Genomic DNA, 17,754 nt, shown 5'->3' with positions numbered 1-17,754 from the left:
ACATAAGGCTGCTGCTTTCCCTTTCCTTTCTAACCAGGCACTCGATCACGATTCTTTTAATAAAACATTTCTCCTGCTCGGTGCACTCTCAGTACTTACCACGCTTCAGGATATCAGCAAGCAGGGAGTAAAGAGTGCGTGTACTATTTCCAAGATCTAGTATTTCTTACCGGATAGAGATACATTCTCATTGGAATAAGGAATTCAAAGCCTTTTCAATTTCCCAAAAGAGGTGATTATAATAATAGAGTGAAAACGTGAAACGGGAGCCCTGCCTGCGGGCGGGGGGCACACGATGCACCGCACAGACCCCGCATCTGGAATGTTACCCCTGAAACCCGTGTAACTTACTAACCGTCGTCACCCCAATTAACTTCATAAAAAGTAAAATAACATTGAGAAAGTAACTAATTGAAAATTTAAAAAGAAAAATGAAATATCTTCCCTCTGCCCTTCACATCCAGTATTCACCACCTTTGTGATGGTTATGGGCCGTTCATTACATTTCCTTTTATTTTCTTAGCGATTAAAAGGAAACCCACCCAAAATGAGTGATGCTCTTAGACGTTTACTGGGCAGGCGCCTTGAGGTTCCTTAACAACGTGCAACATGTCAGTATAAACATTTGGACGAAGAGGCTGTTGCCGTGGGCTCCTGCGGGCCACGTGCTCAGCAAGGTGGCCCTCAGGAGTGAGACAGGACTGCTGTCGAGGGTGACCTCTGCCACTTGCCCAGGCTTCGTGTAAGGCCCCACCCGCCAGGGTCTCACCGCCAGCCTCCGCTGGGTCCCAGACCCGCATCCCGTGAGAAACGCCGGTGCTGATGCTACGGGAGCCGCTGAGCAGGAATTCTCCCGGGGCCTGGCTCACAGGACCTGAGGATGGAGCCGTGGACCCGAGGGGTTCACGCAAGGCTTATTGCAGACAGACACGGGCTCCCGCTCGGGGAGGGGACCCGGATGGGCTGCCCCAAAGCGTGCTGCTCCCCCCTGACATCTGCTGCAGGCCCACCCTGTCTGTGCTGCTCTCTGATTGGCTCCTGGCCCTTTGACAACATTCTATTTTGCACTTGCAAGAAAAGCATCCTTGTCTCAGAATACCCTGTTTTTCTGCAAAACATGCTGTGGTTTCAGCTCGCTGCTTGCTTCCTCCTGCTTCCACCCCTGACCCTGCCTGCCTGATCCACTGAGGCAGGAGCTGGACACGGGACCCGCCGGTCTCTGTGTCACTCCCAGGCACAGCTGGGAAGGCACAGCAGTAAGAGATGGGCACCGCTGCATGACCGACAACACTCCCTGGGAATTCTGAGTGAGCCACAACTCGGGAGGGTTGGCCATCCCATTTTTGGTGTCGCTGTAACACGACAGGACGGCCACAGCACTGGGGACCACTGTCCACTCCAGTGTCGCTCCTGCGCCGCCCGCCCTGCACCGGCCGGAGCATCCCGTCTCCCACTCAGCCTGGGTGTGAGGGACGCAAACAGACCTGCCTCGCGGGTCCCAGGGAGGGAATCGGGGCTGGAACCCCAGCTTCCCGGGCTCCTCCCACGGCCCCCACCGCAGAGCCAGACCTACAGGGTCTCTATTTGGTGAAAACAGGATTTTAAATCCTCCTGCTAGCGTGGGGTCTGTCCTTCCCTACTTCTTCCCTAAGAGCCTTGGAAACCAAAACCACGTCTTCCCCAGCGTCTCTGCCTGAGAGCTCCCTGGGTCCCGGGCTCGACAGGCAGGTACAGGTCCCACAGGCGGGCACTGGCGGGGCTCATCACCTCTCCTCCGGCCTCGTTAGCTCTGCGGGTCCACGCTAAAGCCTTCTAATGCCTTCACAGTCTCCTGCTCAGTTCTCAGCGAAAGGAACAAATCAGGTACACAGGCAAAAGGAAAAAAGAAAGAAAAGAGAAAATAAAAGCAGCGATCCCAGATGCTTTGTGCGGCCTTTTTCTCTGGTGTTTCTGATGCTGAGACAAAGGGCTCAGTCGCTAAGTTGCACGGCTGCTCTTGACCTTCCTCCGAAAGAAGTTTCTGAAACCAGCTCCCGCTGCTGGGACAGGCCTGGTGAGCGGCACCCTTGTGTTAAAGGTGCGGCAACCGCTGAGCTGCCAGCGTGAGCCCCACAGGCCCTCCGTCTCCCGTGGCTCCTCACAGCATGGTGCTGCCCACAGAGTGTGTGTGTGGCAGGGACCTGCCTTTTCCTTTTTAATATATTTTTATTGATTACTAGAGGCCCAGTGCACAAAAATTTGTGCACTCGGGGGGTCCCTTAGCCTGGCCTGTGCCCTCTCGCAGTCTGGGACCCCTGGGATGACCACCACCTGCTGGCTTAGGCCCACTCCTCGGGGGATTTGGCCTAAGATGGCAATCAGACATCCTTAGTGCTGCTGAGCAGGCAGGAGAGGCTCCCATCACCACCACTGTGCTGGCAACCGTCAGCCTGGCTTGTGGCTGAGCAGAGCTCCCCCTTGGGAATACACTGACCACCAGAGGGCAGCTCCTGCATTGAGCGTCTGCCCCTTGGTGGTCAGTGTGTGTCATAGTGACCAGTCATTCCCAGTTGTTCCGCTGTTAGGGTTAATTTGCATGTTACCCTTTTATTATATCGGATTGATTTCAGAGAGGATGGAGGGAAGAGAGAGAGAAAATTCCATGATGAGAGAAACATCCATGATGAGAGAATATCATGGATGGGCTGCCTCCTGCACACCCCCTACTGAGGATGGAGCCCTCAACCCGGGCATGTGCCCTGACCGGGAATAGAACCCGGGACCTCCTGGTCCACAGATCGACACTCAGCCACTGAACCACATGGTTGGGCGGAGACTCGTCTTTTATAAGCTGCTCTCTCTGCTCACTGGTGACATCCCAGCACTTCCGTGGTGATCCCTCGGAGTCAGTGAGTGGTCACCCTCTGGCAGGTGGCTCAGGGGTGAGCCCCTGGGCGGGGGAAGGTGGCGCCCCCTGCAGCTTGGGCGTGGCTGCATGTTCCTGCTGCTCAGTGTTAATCACACCGAGCTGGCCCCTTAGATCAGCACCCTCTTTTGTCAGCTCCAGTTCACCTTCCCAGCGAGGTCCCCGTGCCCCACAGCCCACAGGGGAGTCCAGTGGCCGCTTGTGGAAAAGGAACTGACGGGCACCCCCTGACCTTCCCTGAAGGTGACTCGGCTGAGAGCCGGGGAGCCGCCGGCGCCCGCACCGTGCTGACTGCTCAGGCTGCTTCCTCAGGCTCCTCTCAGGGTCTGGGACGGGTGCGGCCACAGCAGGAGGCGCCCTGTGTTTTGATCTGAAGAGCAGGTGGGATTTCCAGCCTCCCACCTGTTCCCGGGGGACTTCTAAGTCACCGGAGACTTCTCTGTCCGGCTGTGCGTGGAGTGAAGGTCACACAGAAGGTCACCTTAGAACCATCCTTCCCCGTGGGTGGGGCTTACCGTCTCACTCTCTGGGAGCGGAACCTGGGAGAAACCCCCAAAGGAGGGGGGCACTTCCGTGACCCTCACCCCCCACCCCTTGCAGGCGGCGCTGTGGGCGTTTCCCTTAGGGACACCCCTCTCCACCTCCGTGGCCCCAGCCCCTCCAGCCTCGCCCCCGTCCGTCTCAAGTGCCTGCCAGACTCTCAGGCTATTTTTATATTTTTAGACTTTTCGCTCCAATCTGTTTCCTCGGCCTGAGTGTCCAGGAGTGTCATTGAAATCCTGTCATTTTTTTCTGCTCAGAGACCGCGGCATTTCCTACTTATCAGCGTCCCCTCATCAGGCCACTGTCTCTGGAGCCACTTCCATTTCGAGTCGCACCCCCCACAGCGCCTGCATCACGGCCCCGGTCCCTCCTCTCTAAGTGGGTTTCTGGGCGTCCGTCCATCTCCATCTCCGGGGTTCCCCACAGGACACCCCCTCTCTGAAGCTCCCAGCCACTTCCCTGCTGTTCCACGCAGGCCCTGTCCCACCCGTCCCCCCGCCCTGGCCCTCACCTCGGGCTCTGTGCTCTCAGCGTCTGCAGGCCCTCAGGACTCAGGGCTGGTGGGGAACGTGATCACCTGTCTGTTCTGTCTGTTACTGCTCTTCTTGTGCATTTTTACATCTTTCTCGGTCCTTGGTCCTACCCCTGGAGCTGGAGGGGTGACCTGAGAACAGAGAACAGGCCCTCCCCCCCGCCCCGCCTCCTCGGTCACTCCCGGGGACTGAGGTCAGGGCCCGCACTCAGGGGTCACCTGATGATAGTGACTGGGTGACGGGAGCTGCTCAGGCTGCACAGGTCGGCCCTTTGGAATGGTTGTTCCTCTCCTGTCACCCTCCCCCCCATTAGAGCACCTCCCACCCACACCAGCGAGGACAGGACAGCCCCTGAGCCCGTGGAGAGGGCTGCCCCAGCCTCGATCCTTGTCTTCTCATGCAGATGCATTTCTAGGGGAGAACCAGACTGAGTGAAAAGCCAATTTACTAGAGCCCCTTATTGAAAAAGCAAAGCAAGCAAGTCTATCCATTGGCTTAGGAAGCACAGCCTAGGGTCAGGGTCAGGGTCAGGTTAGGGTCAGGGTCAGGGTCAGGGTCGGGCGCTCAGCTAATCTGAAGAGCGAGTTGGGTCACACATCCTCCTGGTTCGGGGTCCACAATCCCCCGATGAACATTTAGGTGCAGATGAATTCTCGGGTCCCTGCCTACTTGGTGGCGGCCTTCCCAGAATTCCTGAGAAGCACCTGCAACCTGATCGTGCCAAGCCCGAGGCCAAGGGCTTCTCTGCTGAGGGAGGAAAACGGCCCTTTTCCCTCCCCTCCCCTCCCCTCCCTTTCTTTCCTTTCATCTTCTAATTTTGCCTTTCTTTCAATTGACTTTACAATTACTTCATTATATATTTGCTGAATAAATGAAAGATTTACTGTTACATCCTCGGTACTTAGGATATATAATGGTGTGCAAGAAGTTCCTATCCTTATGAAGCTAACATTCTAGCAAGGGAGATACACTTTTAGAAAGCAAACACTTAAATATATAATTGCAATATATGTGCCTTCTACTTCCCCCTCCCCTCCTCCTCCCCCTCTGCATTCTCTCCTCAGGAGGTTTTTAGCCATTTGCCCGTGCGCTGGGCTGGGGAGATAATGGCTTGTTGGTCCAGGCTGGCTGCATGTTGCCCACACTGATGGCCTTGTTTTCACTTTCTTTCCTGCCTCAGTGTCCCTGCCCTCCTGCCCTGGGACCTGTCACACCCTCCCCTGGATAAAGGTCTCCCCCCTCCAGCATCCGGGCTCGTCATGTACATGGACAGGTACTTGCTACTCAGTGAGCATGGACCACGTGCGGACGTCATGGGCTCCGACTGGCTCATGTTAAAATGCGGAAAACCAGGCCCCATCACGCCTGCCGTGGTCACAGTGTCCCTGCAGACGGCTGTGGGTTGTACACACATTAACGCCTGAAAAATGTGGGTTGGGGGCGCGATTCTCTTCTCCTCAGGAACCGCCCCCCGCCCCCATGTGCATGGCCAGAGCTGCTGCCTCTTCTGTCCTGAGTGTAAGATGTAGGACGTGCCTGGGCAAACTTTAAACTGAATTAGTAAATGGCGACTCATAAAATGCTCCGTGATCATGCAATTCCACCCACGTGGTTTCCTGCATCACCTGGTAGTCGATATCTGTGTTGTAATAGTAAGCACTGAATTGAACTGGTACCAGAAAATCAGTAAATGGATAACTAGCTTTTTTTCTTAAATTCTTCATAGTTGAGAGTATTACAAATGCCTCCTTTCCCCCATTGGCTTCTCCCCGGCCGCTCCTGCCAACAGCACATGCCCTCACCACCCACTGTCTGTGTCCATTGGTCATGCTCATATGCATACAAGTCCTTTGGTTGATCTCTTACCCACCACCACCCCGCCCCCAGCCTTCCCTCTGAGGTTTGACGGTCTGATCGATGCTTCTCTGTCTCTGGATCTGTTTTTGTTCATCAGTTTATGTTGTTCATTATATTCCACAAATGAGTGAGATCATGTGATATTTATCTTTCTCCAACTGGCTTATTTCACTTAGCATAATGCTCTCCAGTTCCATCCATGCTGTTGCAAATGGTAAGAATGCCTTCCTTTTTACAGCAGCATAGTATTCCATCGTGTAGATGTACCACAGTTTTTTAATCCTCTCATCTGCTGATGGGCACTTGGGCTGTTTCCAGATCTTAGCTATGGTGAATTGTGCTGCTATGAACATAGGGATGCATATATCCTTTCTGATTGGTGTTTCTGGTTTCTTGGGATATATTCCTAGAAGTGGGATCACTGGGTAACTAGTGCTTAATCAGCTGCTCTGTGCATCACAGGGTCTTGTGTGTTATGGTCATGAAATAAGTATTCAACACGCCTCCCCTGTCTTCAACGGGCTGTAACCAATTGGCTCATTTACCTATTTTATTCTACTAGAGGCCCAATGCACGAAATTCGTGCAAGAGTAGGCCTTCCTTCCCCCGGCTGCCAGCACCGGCTTCCCTCTGGCACCCAGGACCTGGGCTTTCCTCCAGCTGCCAGCTTCATCCAAAGGTCGTCCAGAAGGACGTCCAGTCTAATTAGCATATTATGCTTTTATTATCATAGATAATGGGAAATACTTGATTTACAAAATGAGTGTGTAGAAATTCCATAATTATTTCAATTATTTCTCCTACCAAGAGTTTAACTCCTTGAATGCAAACCTAGCAAAACCCCACCCAGATCTGATGTTTGTCACTTGCAGCTCAAGGCGGTCACCCCCAAATGTAGGTCAGACATCTCTACAGAGAGAAGCATCTTGTCAACACACTTTACCTCTGAAGGTGAAATCATCAAGGAAGCCCTTCACTTCTCATCCTTCCTCAACTCGCCTTCCTCCCCAAGATGCCCTGAGTCAGACATCAGCGACATTCCTCACCAGTGTCAACGGTCCCCAGCGTGTCCTCAACCCTCCCGACCTTCTCCACGAAGGGAAACCTGTTGTCAATGGTGACAACTCCATGTAACATGTTGGTCATCAAAGTCATGCAGTGTCTTTCCACTTAAGCTGATGGTACCAATGAAACAAGTTAGGGGAACCCTATGAATTTGGCAACATCGTACTTGCTTTTGACCTACAAACATGTCACTTCTACAGGGTTCAACCTCATACCTGTGACATCCTTTCAGGAGTTTGAAATAAAGACTCACTTTGGTTACTCTGTAAGGAGGAAGAGCGACCACTGAATAATTCCCAACAGATGCTCATGTTGCTCATTTATGCTGATATGAATGACTAACATTGCACATTCCTGGGACATTTGTTATAAGTGAGTATGTTTGTTAGAGGACAATTTGTCCCTTATCAAGATAGTCTTCTCCTTTAATAAGGGACGATGGGAAGCCAAATTAAAGGAAATAGTGAAATATACAAATAATACAGTTAAATATAATTTAACTCTAAAGATTCAAAAATTAAAAGAGACCCAGTCCTGTCCACCTTCAGGCCCCGAGTGGCCATTGGATAGTTACTTTCATTGAGATGAAATGTGCTTACACACAGTATCACCAAGAACATGAGAAGACAGTCCACAGGAGGGGAGAAAGGACTTGCCAACGACATACCCAACGAAGGTCTAATATCCAGAATACGGAATTCTTACAATAGGACAACAAAAGAACCGCACGATTAAACATTGAGCAAAGGCTATGAATAGTTATTTTCCCTAAGAAAATATGCAAATGGTCAATAAGCGTGCAAATATGCTCAACATCATCAGTCATTCGGGGAAATAATTTAAAGCCACAACGAGATAGCACTTCCTACCGCGGTTAGGGCTGTCGTCAGACAGCAGGTGTGGACAGTGATGCAGAGCTGGAGCCTCTTCATACAGGGCTGGTGGGAAATAAAATGGGAAATCATTCTCAATCAGTGATTCTCTCTCATCCTTGATGTTTCTCTCTCTCCCCCACCCCCCTTTCCTCTATGAAATCAATAAAAAACAAAACACAAAAAACAGTGCCCCCTACAAACAGTTTGTTTTTAAAATATGTTTTTATTGATTTTTAGAAACAGAGGAAAGGATAGGGAGAGAGAAAGAAACATTAATGAGAGAGAAACATTGATCAGCTGCCTCCTGCACCCTCCCTGTTGGGGGTCAAGCCCATAACCCAGGCACGTGCCCTGACCAGGAATCAAACCAGCTACCGCTTGGTGCCTGGGTCGACCCCTGAGCCACACTGACTGGGCGCCAGTGCGGATTTTTATAATGACATCCCACCCGCACGGAATGATGTTATGTATGTGTGTGCACCTGCGTTTGTTCATATGTTTCATTAATAGGCTTCATGGTGCATTTTCAAAATGTCTTCGTATTATATTTTAAATGCATGTTTTTCTAGTAAAATTGGCCGCCTCACACCAAGCGCCCACCATCCGTGTGGCATGGCCGTGGGCCACTCGCTGGGCTCCGTGGGGAAGGCACTGGGCAGAGGAGGTTGCCAGATGCTTAGTCCAGGAGGGGAGCGCAGACCTGCCGAGGGCGGGATGGTCTCACAAGCCACCGTGTGACCCTCAGCCATCGGTGACGAAGCAATTACGAGGTTGTCACCTCCCTGCTGTAACGGTGACACTTCAAAACGCGGTCAGATCCAGCTCTTGGGGAGCTTCTTCCCTTCTAATTGCAAGACTCCCCAGGAGGACAGTGCGAGGCGGGGGGGTCGGGCAGGGGGGAGGCCTTCTTCCCTTTGCTGCAGCCGCCAGAGATGCTCTGCCTCCTCCATTGAGCCAGCGAAGGGCCTCTGAGAACCCACACCCCCACTTACCCGATGCGGCCCTCACCAAGGAGCTGATGTGACCGAGGGAAACGAGTTGTGGAAGGGCTACCAAAGACTCGAAAATAGAAAAAAAAAGAGAGAGAGAGAGAGAGAGAGAGAGAGAGAGAGGTGACATTTTCTAATGTGAAGTTTTGTATCATTTCCTTTTGTAACGATGAGGAAACAAAGTCTAGAGAAGTTAAAGGTCACTCAGATGTGGGATGTAAAGCAGAAAGCACCAAGTCAGTAAACTGACAGTCAGACCACAGAAGGGCTGTTGCCCAAGGGAGAGGGGTGGGGCAGGAAGGAGAGGGTAAGGGGGGGTGAGCCTTGTGAGGCGGAGGGAGGCTGGATCCAGGCGGTGAGCTCACTTCTTCACGGGGACAAAGTGGTCTTGCTCCATTCGTTCCCCAGTGGCTTTCCTGTTTTCCCAGCACCGTTTACTGAAGAGGCTTCCCTTTCTCCATTGTGTGTTTTTGTTACTTTGTCAAAAATTATTTGCCCATTTCCATGTGGTTTCTTTCTGGGCCCTCAGGGCTGTTCCATTGGTCTGTGTGCCTGTTTTTCTGCCCATGCCATGCTGTTTTGATTATTGTCGCTTTGTGGTATAATTTGTATCAGGGAGCGTGGCACCTCCAGCTTTGTTCTTTGTTCTCAGGATTTCTTTGGCTCTTCAGGGTCTTTGGTTCTATTTAAATCTGATGATTTTTGTTGTTGTTGTTCTGTGTCTTTAAAGAATGCCATTGGGATTTTTATGGAGATTACTTTAAATCTATAGATTGCTTTGGGTAATATGACCATTTTAACTATGTGATTCTTCCAAGCCATGAACATGGAATGTCTTCCCATTTCTTTGTGTCTCTTTCAGTCTCTTTTAATAACACTTTGTAGTTTTCAGTGTATAGGTCCTTCCATTATTTGTTAAGTTTACTCCTAGGTATTTTATTATTTGTGTTGCCATTGCAAAGCAATTGCTTTTTTCCATTTCTTCTCCTGCAATTTTAGTTGTTCATATATAAGAAGGCAGGGGATGTTTGTATGTTGATTTTGTGTCCTGCAAATTTACTGTATTTGTTTATTGTTTCTAATTGTTTTTTAGTGGAATCCTTAGGGATTTCCATATAAAGCATCGTGTCACCTGCAAAAAAAGTGACAATTTTACTTCTTCCTTCCCAGTTTGGGCGCCTTTTACTTCTTTCTCTTGCCTGATAGCTGTGGCTAGGACCCCCAGCACTCTGTTGATAAGCGTGGTGAGAGCAGTCATCCTTGTCTTGTTCCTGATCTTAGAGGACATGGTTTTGGTGTTTCACCATTGGGTATAATATTTATTAGCTGAGGGTTTGTCCTATGTGGCCTTTATTAGGTTGAGGTTCCTGTAAAATATTTATTGCAATTGACCATCACATTGAACTTTGAATTTCATAGCAGACAAGAAACAAAGAAAATAAGTTTGGTCACGTAATCCTTAGTATCCGACCATCGAGAGCATCGGATGATAAGGAATGATGTTATATATGTGTATGCATCTGGGTTTGTTATGGGCAGGTTATGTTCCTGGTGGCGATACGGGTCGGGAAAGACGATCACGTTAGAGGTGCCGGTTGGGAGGGCTGAGGAGGGCACGTTCCCCGCCTCTGTGCCGAGCTGTAGCCATTCTCCTGGGGGTCCCTCCTCGGGCTGGAGAGCTGTCTCCCGGTCGGAGGGGTGGGCAGCCCCACGGGGCAGCGAGCATTGGGGCGCTGGGATCCTGGAGACGGCATGGTAACTGCCAGGGAGGGGCCGGGGCTGTACTGGCCACGGGTGCCCCCAGGACGCCAGCATCCCGGAGGACGTTGTCCCCAGAACACCGTCTCGAGGGGGAGGCACCGTGTTCTCGGGAGCGCTGTGCGGACGGGAAGGGCCCCCGCTCACCTGACGGCCAGGGGAAGCCTCATGGCAGCCGTGCACACTCAGGTCTACGGGAACCACAGGATGGTCTGAACTAAAACTGTTTAAACTAAAAGCGGTTGTGGTGGGTGGTCAGGTCCCAGGCCGGTATCTTCCCTGACAAAGGCCCACCTTTACCCTCACCCAGCTGCCTGTTGTCTTTTGCATCTATGATAACACAATGTGGGAACGTCCAAGAAATGTCCCTTTTCCCTTCCCAGGCCCTCAAAGCGCAGGCCCCTGCAGAGACCACACACCCCTCACTGTCATCGAGTTAAGTGCTGACTGTTAACTGTCCTGCACCCACCTAGTGAAAGAAGCATGTGTCTATCATTCTACTTCTTATCCAATCCCAGAGGTTTCCCGGCTTGGCTTTGTCCCGCCTCCCTAATCTGTCACCAGTAGATTCCATGGGACCCACCTACGTCCCCTCCTCTGACTGTGACGTATAAAACACGGTGAAAACTGCCGCTCTCCGGAGCATTATACCCGCCCGTCCCATGGGATCGGTCATGTGATTACACCCTTTCAGAGATGGGGAAATTGAAGCTTAATTATGAGAGGAAGCACCTAACAAAACGCTTTCACTATTAAACACCAGATATTTTATCCACCTAGTTCTAACTGCCAGAAATAACTTAGCCTGGCAGCAGATTAATGCAGTGACTTACTCTGACTTCGTCCAGGAGCAGGTAGATACTGAATCTAATGACCAGAGGGGACGTCACCTAACTACCCACCGACCACGGCATCTAGTTACTGACCCGACAGGAGGCTGGAGTGAGGCCTGGAGAGTCTGTGACCCGGGCTCTGAGTCCAGAGTCCAGAGCCTCACCCCCAGCTCCCTGGTCTTGCCTTTGCCCCGGGAGGGTGACCCCCTGGCCAGGCTGTCCCCCCAAGGACAGCTTCACCTTTCCCCACAGCCTCTCATTCCCACCTGTGAGCCAGGAGGTCACAGTCTGATTCCCGGTCAGGGCACAGGCGCGAGTTGCGTGCTTGATCCCCAGTGCGGGGTGTGCAGGAGGCAGCCGATCGATGATTCTGTCTCCCTCCCCCCTCCTCTCTGAATCAATAAAAACATTCATGAAACATTAATGAAAACGCAGGGACACTGGTCAACCCATGTTTCCACGCCCTAGTGATTTCTCTTCCCAGAAATGCAAGCAGTTTGTGCGCCCGCCAGCAAAGGACAGTATCCCATTTTCTCCGGGACAGACAGGACCGTCACAGGAAGTGCGTGGGCTGATGCTACAAGCCCTTTGGGGTGATCCTGGGCTGTGAGTAGGGGAGGCTGTTTCCTGGGGATTTCCATGCACGTGAGGGGAGGTCATCAGGCCAGAAATGGCAGGTTGTCTTTCAAAGACCAGTGCAGTGGCTTCCTCTGAGCTTGCAGGGATCCTAATGACGTGGTAATTGGTTAATTGTGCATTTTAATAACAGACTCCCAGAGCCAGGGTTTCTTTCTGTTTCAATAACAGGATTGCGTGGCCTGTGTTTTCAGGAAACATGAGGTGGTGGGGGGCCTCCCCTGCCGCTCTCTGCGGTTCAGCTGGGCTTCTCCTCCTCAGGCTGGGATGGGCCCCGTGTCTGGATTGGAGGGGCTCATCCTGAGTACAGTGTTCAGTCCCCCACAGAGATATCGAGACCGGGGTTCGGGCTTCCGGAAACGTGGGCCGCCCCTGCTGAGGGCTGGTGCGTGCACAGATGGAATTGCTGTCCTCCGGGGCCATTGCCCAGTCCAGAGCCACCCCCTCTGGCCGAGAGATCCCATTGAAAAGGTGAGTTATAACTCTTTGAGGCGAGGCGGCTGGCATACGCATCCCACAAGATACGCAGCCCAACCCCATGGCACTTAAAATGCTCTTAAGCCCCCCAACCTGCTTCTGTTTCTAAATTGCTTTTCCTCGGAAGCAGCAGCCGATGTTGGAGGAAACAGTTTGATAATCCAAGTCCTGTGAGCCACCGGCTGTGTCACTCGGGAGCGTGTCCCTCTGACATCACCTACAATCTCTCCAAAACTTTTAAAAATCTATTAAAAGCCGGTTTTCAAGACATTTTTACCATGAAATACACCGAGATGCGAGGTGCACGATACAGCTTGTACAGTCACCTTAGAAAGGGGAGGACATGTTGTTCCTGTGCTAATTGGAACCTCTCTTCCGCAAAGAAAAACGTTGGCAATCTTTAGAAATTAACAGATTCAGAGGGTTGGCTGGGAAATAGAAAACTGTTATCAGAACAACTTTTTAATCTACACAACACAACATCTGGGGGATGATTCTTAAAAATTATGAGTTTCTCTCTTTAAAAGTTTATAATCGCACTAAGTTTCAAAGCAGAGAGGACAGTACCTGTCCCCGAGGTCTCCGCCTGTCCCCATGGTCTCCACCTGTCTCTGTGGTCTGTGCCTCTCCCCGTGGTCTCCACCTGTCCCCATGGTCTCCGCCTGTCCCCGTGGTCTCCGCCTGTCCCCGTGGTCTCCGCCTGTCCCCGTGGTCTCCGCCTGTCCCCGTGGTCTCCGCCTGTCCCCGTGGTCTCCGCCTGTCCCCGTGGTCTCCGCCTGTCCCCATGATCTCTGCCTGTCCCCGGTCTCCGCCTGTCCCCATGATCTCTGCCTGTCCCCGGTCTCCACCTGTCCCCGTGGTCTCCACCTGTCTCTGTGGTCTCCACCTGTCCCCGTGGTCTCCACCTGTCCCTGTGGCCTCCACCTGTCCCCATGGTCTCCGCCTGTGTAATGTGGTCTGTGCTTCTCCCTGTGGTCTCCGCCTTCTCCCTGTGGTCTCCACCTGTCCCCGAGGTCTCCTCCTGTCCCTGAGGTTTCTGCCTGTCCCTGTGGCCTCCACCTGTCCCCATGGTCTCCACCTGTGTAATGTGGTCTGTGCTTCTCACTGTGGTCTCCACCTATCCCTGTGGTCTGTGCCTGTCCCCGAGGTCTCTGCCTGTCCCCGTGGTCTCCGCCTGTCTCTGTGGTCTCCTCCTGTCCCCATGGTCTCCGCCTGTGTAATGTGGTCTGTGCTTCTCCCTGTGGTCTCCGCCTGTCCCTGTGGTCTCTGCCTGTCCCCGAGGTCTCCAGGACTCATCGTGCCGCAGTACTTGCCGGTTGGTTTTAATTACCTGAGGGTCAGTCAGTAGGAGCCACAGAATTAACTCTGTCCCCGTGGTCTCCACCTGTCCCTGTGGCCTCCACCTGTCCCCATGGTCTCCGCCTGTGTAATGTGGTCTGTGCTTCTCCCTGTGGTCTCTGCCTGTCTCTGTGGTCTCTGCCTGTCCCCGAGGTCTCCAGGACTCATCGCGCCGCAGTACTTGCCGGTTTTAATTACCTGAGGGTCAGTCAGTAGGAGCCACAGAATTAACTGTCTTTGCTCCGAGGTTGCACAGGGTCTGGAAGCATTTATTTAATCAGCTCCTAGATTAGGCCCCGCTTGGTGACACGCCTGCACTTTCGTGGTCATAATGCGTTTTGTCCGATTTGATAACATCAGGGATCCATCACCGCCAAGCGATGAAGCAGGAGATTTCTTGGGAGGAAATTGGGAATAAGCGTAGAGGTTACTTAGAGGAGGCTACGTCCCCATCGAAGCTGTAACACAAATGCATCGCTGAGAGATTCCATTTAACGTTCTTATTAATGTTGTCATCGTTAATATTCAAATTAGAATATTAGAAAGCTATGCAAATCACCTTGGAAGGGTATGCAAATGCGCAAATACCTTTCAGTGAACGCGTTCAGTGGACGTGCTGAGACAAGGTGGGATCGGATGCACTGGGCTGCATGGGTCATGATTTGGGGTAAATGAGACCCAGGCCACTGGAGGAGGCTGGGCTTTTCTTAGCGTCCCAAACAGGAACTATCTCAATGAGCCCTGTGTTCCTACAACCTCGTAAGCTTTGGAATAATGTCTGAGTTCAAAGAGTGGCCATGTGATTCCTCTGGCTCAGGGGTAGTTGAGGGTCTGTCCGTGTGTGAACTTGAAAAATAGCCTCCTATAGCAGGGACTACAACGCAACTCGGCTATGTCAGCGTAGTTCCCAGGCATGATTCCTCAGCTGCCTGTGTCCTCGAGCGAAGCTCACACGCTGCTTGCAAAGTGTTCCAAGTGGTGAAAAAGCCCCGTAGCTGACCAGTGCTCAACTCCTGCCCTTCACCAAACTGCGAGTGAGAGAGAGAGCGAGAGAGAGGCGGAGGGAGGCAGAGGCAACAGGAAAGGCTGTCGCTCTGCTCACACCTCCCATTCTGACCGCACTTGCAGTCCGTTCCTGTAAAACTTGGGCATTTCCGTGTTTCTGTCGGGCAAGTTCAAAGAGGAAAAGGACAAAGTGCTTTCCCTCTTCTTGCTGCTCCTTTTACTTAACAAGTCTCTGCTGTCGGGGCCGTTGGTGATTTAAAATATTCACCCTGGCCCGCGGGGCTCAGTGCTGAGCATCGTCCTGTGCGCGGAAAGGTTGCCAGTGGATTCCCAGTCAGGGCACATGCCCGGGTTGCAGGCTCGATCCCAGTAGGGGGCATGCGGGAGGCAGCCGATCAGTGATTCTCTCTCATCATGGATGTTTCTACCTCTCCCTCCCTCTCCCTCCCCTCCCTTCCTCTCCAACATCAATAAAAATGTATTAAATTGGGCAACTGCTAAAAAAAAAAAGAAAGAAAGCAACGCCACCTGGACTGACCAAGCCTCTCTCACTGATCACACGTTTCCTCCTCTGGGTCCGTCCAGCTCCCTCTCTGCGTCTTTGAACTTGGAGAGGCTCGCGCACAGCTTACAGATCACGGCAGCACGCTGTCCCTTTCATCTGTGGCCGTGTGTCACTGCAGCGTCTCCAGAGCCTGGGTTCCAGCCTTTGAGTCACCGCAGGCAACCGCGACACTAGAGCCCGTTTCACTCCACACTTATTAGCCAGAATTATCACCAAACGCAGGCGGCGAGAGGAAGGGGAGCAGTGACTCATCGGGCCGGAATGCCATGATTCTGCGGCAGGTTTGCCTGGTGACAGCGTGGCAGCTTCACCCGGAGACGTTCAGCGAGGCCTCTTTGCGGTCAGGCCCCCAGGGTCCTCTCTCCGTGAGCATCCCTCCTTCTCGATGGCTCTGGGCCGCATGCTTTCCACTCTGCCTCTGAGGTGAGTTAAGTGACGGCCCAGGTCTGTGTGCGGAAGGACTGGCCCGGCAGCTGAGCAGTTACGTGCGGGCGACTCACCTCTTCTCCCCAAGCAAGAGAGAGCCGTGAGCTAGACCAGGGCCACCCTGTGCTCTTTGAGGCTCTTCAAATTCTTTAAAAAAGCACGTTAACAGCACAAGTGGCTGATGGTTTATATTGCCGATAGTATTTGTTTAAAGAAATCAATTAACAAAGGACGTATAAGGCCCTTTCTAGACAGTTCCTGGGCAGCCCCTGACACAGCAGCATCCTCGTAGGTTCCAGTCCCACTGCCTGATTCTGCATGGAACAGTGTCCCGGCTCCAAGCAGCAAGAGCCATCCCCCATCCAGCGAGGCCAGGAGAGAGCCCCGCACACATTCCCCCAGAGCTCCGCCACATGGAGGAGCTCAGCCGGTTCCTGCAGAACCCCCTCCCCCCCCCAACGTCTGCTCTAAATGTCAGGAGAAGCAGCATCCAGCCCACAGAGGCCGCCTCATCCCTGTTGGACGGCCCGTCCCGAATAGCAGGATGGGAGGGAGCATCCAGAGACCCTGGCACCCGGGGCAGTGTCGGTGGGAACGTAAGACAGAGGGTCGCTGCGGAAACCCTCACGGAGGTCCCTGGAAGCAGTCACAGCAGCACCAGCCGTGGCCACAGCCCCGCTCCTGGGAGTTGATCCGGAGGAAAAGCATCGGGGACCCGGCGAGCTGCCCGCACCCCACAGTCCTGCAGCCTCTTCCACAGCAGCCCGGACGTGGAACACCCGGCCACCCATCCGAGTGCGCGGACAGAGGAAGTGCTGAGCCCTGCAGTGGGGGGGTACCCAGCCTTAGAGGAGGCCGCCCTGCCCTGGGGACACGGGGGACGCTGTGGGACATCTGCTGAGGGAAATAAGCCAGTGACAGAGGGACCAGTCCTACGTGACGGTTCACAGGACGTTTCCACAGCTGTCCTTCTCTGGAAGCCGGGAGCAGGATGGTGGCTGCCGGGGCGGGGGGGAGGGGCGGTATGGGGAAGGACTAGCTGTTGTCCGTGATGCAAGAGAATAAACTCTGGAGTTTTCTGTAAAACCTGCACCCTTTACTCAATACTGTGCCGTGTAAACATTTTTGGAAACTAGATCACATGTTAAGTGTTTCTACCACACACACACACATGCACACACACGCACCCAGGCACACACATGCGTGCGCGCACACACACGCACGCACACACACAGGCACACAGACACACAATGGACACAAGGACACTGGGAGGTGGTGGGTGTGTCTGCTATCTGGTGGGGGTCCTGGCGTCACCGGCACACACATATGTCCGTACCCATCGGATTGCACGGGTTACACACAAGCAGTTTTCTGTTTGCCAGTTAGACATTAATAAACCTGGGGTTAAAGGTCACCAGCATGGACTTGGAGATGGGAGAGGGGTAGGTAGACCACTCACATTATTCCGTTTTACGTTGTCAGCCGCCCTGCTGTTTTGCTGAAGAAAATTAAAGTTTAGGGCCTTATTTACCCAATACGGTTGCACAGGTTTAAACCTAGAGATTCATCTCTGCGGCGCGTTGGAGCTTAAGCCCTGGCCGTCAGCTGAAAAGGTCAAGCAAGACAAACACAGGCTCGGAGCTAAGCTCAGCCGCACTCTCCTGCCCAGTCCGGCTCGGCCGCCGTGGCTCCTGTCCACAGTCACAGTCTTTCCACCGTCTTCTGCTCTGACCACCAGGCGCCCCGCTCAGGACCGGGGTCTGGTCAGCGCTGGTCCACACTGGACTCCGGTGGCTTCTCACTTTCTCCAGGAGACGGGCTGCCCGGCACAGTGTGGCCCTGCCGGCCCTGCAGACACCCCAGCCGCGGCTTCCACGGCTCTAAGAGCGCCTGGGCCTGGGGTGCTGGTGCTGGTGCTGGTGCTGGTGCTGGTGCTGGTGCTGGTGCTG

General features: G+C 53.0%; 1 protein-coding gene and 2 long non-coding RNA genes across 6 annotated transcripts in view; 2 read left to right on the top strand and 1 right to left on the bottom strand.

Moving 5' to 3' along the window:
* The window catches only part of CSMD1 (CUB and Sushi multiple domains 1), a gene marked incomplete at its 5' end in the record, with an annotated part of 650,642 nt that overhangs the window by 207,995 nt on the left and 424,893 nt on the right, over positions 1-17,754 (top strand). The gene's annotated exons all lie outside the window — the stretch shown is intronic.
* On the top strand, positions 12,103-13,018 carry LOC102259560. Of its 2 annotated transcripts, none has more exons than XR_001359516.1 (2): positions 12,103-12,465; positions 12,602-13,018. It is a non-coding gene; the product is annotated as an uncharacterized LOC102259560 (long non-coding RNA). The 2 variants fall into 2 exon arrangements; XR_001359517.1 differs by having other exon boundaries at positions 12,599-13,018.
* LOC106723797 lies at positions 12,579-15,171 on the bottom strand. Of its 3 annotated transcripts, XR_001359514.1 has the most exons (3): positions 13,875-15,171; positions 13,320-13,683; positions 12,579-13,247 (listed from the first exon to the last, which is right to left on the bottom strand). It is a non-coding gene; the product is annotated as an uncharacterized LOC106723797 (long non-coding RNA). The 3 variants fall into 3 exon arrangements; XR_001359513.1 differs by lacking the exon at positions 13,875-15,171 and having other exon boundaries at positions 13,320-13,803; XR_001359515.1 differs by lacking the exon at positions 13,875-15,171 and having other exon boundaries at positions 13,358-13,803.

The sequence above is a fragment of the Myotis brandtii genome, unplaced genomic scaffold, assembly GCF_000412655.1.
Source record: "Myotis brandtii unplaced genomic scaffold, ASM41265v1 scaffold646, whole genome shotgun sequence".
In the NCBI taxonomy this organism is placed as follows: domain Eukaryota; kingdom Metazoa; phylum Chordata; class Mammalia; order Chiroptera; family Vespertilionidae; genus Myotis; species Myotis brandtii.
This window is presented reverse-complemented; position numbering and strand designations above follow the sequence as displayed.